Below are 5,930 nucleotides of genomic sequence, written 5' to 3'. Positions count from 1 at the left end.
TTTCCCTAGAGGTACCACTATCCTGAATTTGATGCTTATCATTCATTCATGTTTTCATACGATTCCTATTTATGCATACATGCACAGGGAGTTCATTGAATTGACTTATATTTTCATATTTTATACAAATAGTATCATGCAGTATGTATTTTTTGCATATTTTTTTTCCATTTAGTATTCTGTTTCTGAGTAGCTCTACCCAGAAACATAACTGATGGGAGTAATTCTACTTTCTCTTACTGCTGTTTGATATTTGGCTGTATGACCAATGCATGGTTTATATATCCATTTTCTTGTTGGGGGGCATTGAGTGATTTCTGGTTTATAACTATTACACACAATGCTGCTTTGAATATATGTGCTCACATGTCTTGAGTTTTGGGGGTACACAATTGGCAGTGGAGCTTCTGGGTCATATGCACACATTCAACTGCATTAAGTATTGTCAAATTGCTTTCTGAAGTCATTATCAGTTTACACTCCCACAAGCAGAGAATACAGTTCAGTTGTTTCACATACTCAATGACAATTAGATTTTTTTTTTAAGTCTTTATTGAATTTGTTACAGTATTGCTTCCATTTTATGTTTTGGGTTTTTTTTTTTTTTTTTTTTGGCTGCGAGGCATGTGGGATTTTAGCTCCCCGATCAGGGATCGAACCCGCACCCCCTGCATTGGATGGTGAAGTCTTAACCACTGGACCACCAGGGAAGTCCTGACAATTAGACTTTAAGTTTTGCAATCTGATGTGTTAATGTGAAGTATGTGTGTGTACTTGAGGGTGGCTTTTGTGCAGAGAAGAGATTGTTCAAGACCTTTTTTTTTAAACATCTTTATTGGAGTATAATTGCTTTACAATGGTGTGTTAGTTTCTGCTGTATCACAAAGTGAATCAGCTATACGGATATATATATCCCCATATCCCCTCCTTTTTGCGTCTCCCTCCAATTCTCCCTATCCCACCCCTCTAGGTGAGCTGATCTCCCTGTACTATGCAGCTGCTTTCCACTAGCTATCTATTTTACATTTGGTAGTATATATATGTCCATGCCACTCTCTCACTTCGTCCCAGCTTACCCTTCCCCTCCCCGTGTCCTCAAGTCCATTCTCTACATCTGCATCTTTATTCCTGTCCTGCTCCTAGGTTCTTCAGAACCACTGTGTTTTTTTTTTTAGATTCCATATTTATGTGTTAGCATATGGTATTTGTTTTTCTCTTTCTGACTTACTTCACTCTGTATGACAGACTCTAGGTCCATCCACCTCACTACAAATAACTCAATTTCATTTCTTCTTATGGCTGAGTAATATTCCATTGTATATATGTGCCACATCTTTATCCATTCATCTGTCGATGGACACTTGGGTTGCTTCCATGCAAGACCTTTTTTTAAAGGTGAAATTTATATACAGTGAAATGCACTTAAGTGTAAAATCTGATTAATTTTGAAAATATCAACATCCCAATTAAGATATAAAATATTTCAATCACTTGAGAAAAGTTCTTCTAGTCTATCCTTGCCCTCCCCTATGAGCAACTATTTTTCTAATTTCATTCACCATTGATTGATTAATTTTGTCTCTTCTAGAACTTCCTGTAAATGGAACAATACAGTATGCACTCTTGTGTCAGGCTTCTTTTACCCAACATGTGTTTTTGAGAATCACTCATATTGTTTCATGTATCAGAAATTGATAATTTTTTATTGCATAGTGTGAAGATACCACAATTTGTTTATCCATTCTATTGGGTTGTTTCTAACTTTGGGGCTATTATGAATAAAGACATTTTGTACAAGTCTTTTGTTTAGTGGAACGACTGGGTCAAAGAATAGTTTTAAGTTGGACTTTATAAGGAATTGCCATACATTTTTTCAAAGTGTTTGAATAATTTTACACTCCATCCAGCAATGTATAGAGAGTTCTAACTGCCCCACATATTTGCCAACATTTGTTGTTGTGAGCCTTTATTATTTTTAACAATTCTAGTGTGGCTCTTTCAGCCATCTCATTGTTGCTTTAATTTTATTTTCTCTGATGTCTAATGATGTGTTTGGGTTTTTTAATTTTTATTTATTTATTTATTTATTTTTGGCTGTGTTGGGTCTTCGTTTCTGTGCATGGGCTTTCTCTAGTTGTGGCGTGCGGGGGCCACTCCTCATCGCGGTGCACGGGCCTCTCACTGTCGCGGCCTCTCTCGTTGCGGAGCACAGGCTCCAGACGCGCAGGCTCAGTAGTTGTGGCTCACGGGCCTAGTTGCTCCGCGGCATGGGGGATCTTCCCAGACCAGGGCTCGAACCTGTGTCCCCTGCATTGGCAGGCAGATTCTCAACCACTGCGCCACCAGGGAAGCCCCTCTAATGGTGTTAATCATGTTTTAATGTGCTTTTTGGTCATTTTTTATTTCTTCTTTGGTGAAGTAAATGTTCAGGTCCATTGCCCATTTTTAAAATTTGAATTGTCTTTTTTATTATTGATTTGTATGGGTTCTATATATGTTCTAGGTAAAATACTTCTGTTTTGAATTATGATAAAGTCAATTCATTGATTTTTCTTTTATGGCAAGTGCTTTTTGATGTTCTCTCTAAAATGGTTTGCCTGCCCAAGGTTCGCAAAGATATTCTCCTCTGTTTTCTTCTGGAGGCTTTATAGTTTTAACTATTACATTCAGTACTATTATCCTCCTTGAATTAATTTTTGTGAATACTGTGAAGTAGGGGTCAAACTTCATTTTCTTTTCCATATGGAAACCCAGTTGTTCCTGTATAACTTGGTACAGAAAAGTTCCTTTCTCCCATTGAATTGTCTTAGCAATTTATTGGAAAATCAATTGACTTGTATATGTGTGGGTCTCTTTCTAGACTTACTATTCTTTTCCATTTAAAAATTTTTACATGAATACCATACTATCATGATTACTGTAGCTCTGCAGTAAGTCTTCAAATCATGTAATGTAGTTCTTTCAACTTTATTTTTATTTTACAAAATTGTTTTAGCTAGTCTAGGTCTTTGCATTTCCATATAAATTTTAAAATCAGCTTGCCAATTTCTACAAACAAAAATATTTGGGGCATTTTTATTGGGATTATAGTGGCTCTATAGATGAATTGGGGAAGATAGATATCTTAATAAATTGAATCTTCCAATGCATGGATATGAGATATCTCTTCATTTATTTAGATCAGTTTTTCAGCAAAATTTTGTAAGTTTCAGTTTAAATTTTATTCTGAAATAAATTTATTTATGACTTCTTTATATTTTAAAGTATTTTAAAGTTTCACTTCCAATTGTTTTTGCTAGTATATAGTAATACAATTTATTTTTATATATAGCTGATCCTAATTATTTGTAGATTCTGTATTTACAAATTCACCTATTTGCTAAAGGATATTTGTAACCCCAAAGTCAATACTCACAGTGCTTTCATGTTCATTCACAGACATGAACAGGGTGATGAAAAATTTAAGTCAACCAACACACACCTCCTAGCTGAGGTCAGAAGGCAACATTCTGCCTTCTTGTTTTAGTTGTCATAATGTAAACAAGTGTCCTTTTCATGGTATATTTAGTGTCACATTTGTTGCATTTTTATCTTTTCTCTTGGTGATGTTGCTGTTTAAAATGTCCCCTAAGGTAGTGCTGAACTGCTCTCTGGTGTTCCTAAGCACAAGATGGTTGTGATGTGCCTAACAAGAAAAATACATGTGTTAGATAAGCTTTGTTCAGGCATGAGTTATAATGCTGTTGGCCATGAGTTCAATGTTATTGAATCAACAATATATATTTTAAAAGATGTCTTTAAACAAAAGCACTCATTAAAAAAAAAAAGGTTCCTATTGATTGACTGTCAAAAGTGTTGTACTCAGGTTCATGAGAATGTAACCCTGCATTTTCCCTAGGAGCAAATGTTAGTATTTGCTAATTCAGTGTTCACAACATCTTTATAGGATAAAACTTCAGCAAATAATGAGAATCTACTGTATTGACCTTGTATCCTGTAACCATGCTCTCCTAATTTTGATAAATTCTTTTGTGGATTTCTTAGGATTTTCCAAAAATCATTTTGTCTTCAAATACAATGTTACATCTTCCTTTCCAGTTATTATACCCTTTATTTCTTTTTCTTTCTTTATTGCACAGGCTAGGACTGCCAGCTCAATGTCTAAAAGAAATGGTAAGAGTGGTCATCATTGTTTTATTCCTAATCTTACAGTAAAAGTTCGATATTTCACTATTATAAGTTTAGCTGTAGGTTTACATAGCCTTTGTCAGACAGGGGAAATTCCCTTTTGTTCCTAGTTTGCTGAAAGTTTTTTATCATAAATGAATATTGACTTTTGTAAAATATTTTTCTACATCTGTTGAAATAATCATATGACCCTTTTCCTTCATGCTGTTAATGTTATTGATTACACTGATTGATTCCCAAAGGTTAAATGAGCTTTGCATTATTACTAGGATAATATAATGATATCCTTTAACATATTACTAGATTTTATTTGCTAAAATTTGTTTAAAGGTGTCTGTGTCTATGTTTATTAGGAGTATTGGTCTGTAGTATTTTTCCTGTTGCACCTTTTTTAGGTTTTGGTATCAAGGTTAAGTTGGCCTCATAAAACTAGTGGGAAAGTGTTCCCATCTACTGTGTTTTCTGAAAAAAACAGAAGAAGAGCTATACCCTTTAAAATATATGCTAAATTTCCTTGTGATTTATTCTTTGACTTGGAGGTTATTTAGAAGTGTGTTGTTCAATTTCCAAGTATTTGGCCCATTATTTGAATAATAAAACTCTTCATGTCCTGTTGATATGTGTGTGGTATCACCAGTATCAACACCTGAACCAAAGTTTGATTGAGGAGTCTATCTCAGTTCTGAAAGGTGACTATAACATCTGTATATCAATTTAGGTCAAAATTCTTAAGTATGTTGTTCAAATCATTTATCTTTTTTTCCTGCTTACTCTATCGATTATTGAAAGACTCAAAATCTCTGACTAGGATTTTGGATTTATCCATTTCTCTTTGTATTCTATTATTTTTGCTTTATGCATTTAAGGGCATGTTATTAAGTGTACAAAAATTAAAAACTTACATGTATTACTAGTGAGATGATGTTTTTGACATTATGAGATAGCTCTTTTATCTCTAGAAATTCTTTGGCCTTAAAGTCTATTTTGTTCAATGTTAATATAGCTACATCAGCTTTCTTTTTTTACAGTTTGAATGAGATAATTTTGTATACTTTAATTTCAACCCTTCTATATCCTTATGTTTTAGGTGTGATTCTTTTATTTATTTATTTATTTATTTATTTATTTATTTATTTATTTATTGTGTTACGCAGGCCTCTCACTCTGTGGCCTCTCCCGCTGCGGAGCACAGGCTCTAGACACGCAGGCTCAGCGGCCATGGCTCGCAGGCCCAGCCGCTCTGCAGCATGTGGGATCTTCCCGGACCGGGGCACGAACCCACGTCCCCTGCCTTGGCAGGCGGACTCTCAACCACTGCGCCACCAGGGAAGCCCAGGTGTGTTTCTTTTAAACACTATATAATTTATATTTTTATCCAGTCTAATAATCCAGCCTTTTAAATGTGAACTTAGTTCATTTGCATTTACTGTAATATAAAATTAACTGGGTTTAAATTAACCACCTCAATTTGTGCTTTTACTTATCCCACCTCTTCCATGTTTTATTTCATTCTGTTTTTTCATCCTTAATTGCTTCCTTTTGAATTATTATGTATTATTGGATCTTAAATGATGGGTATTTTTTAACCATAATTTTCTCTATATGGATTTAGAAGTTATACACTATTTCTATTTTTTGAATGACTTCCCTAGAACATATATATATGATAGTTTTATAATGAACAATGAATTGAGAGTTAGAAGAAAAAGCACCACCAGTTCAATAAAAATCCAAATTTTATA

This window comes from Lipotes vexillifer, unplaced genomic scaffold (genome assembly GCF_000442215.2).
Source record: "Lipotes vexillifer unplaced genomic scaffold, Lipotes_vexillifer_v1.1 scaffold792, whole genome shotgun sequence".
Lineage (NCBI taxonomy): Eukaryota > Metazoa > Chordata > Mammalia > Artiodactyla > Lipotidae > Lipotes > Lipotes vexillifer.
Note: the sequence above shows the minus strand (reverse complement) of the source record.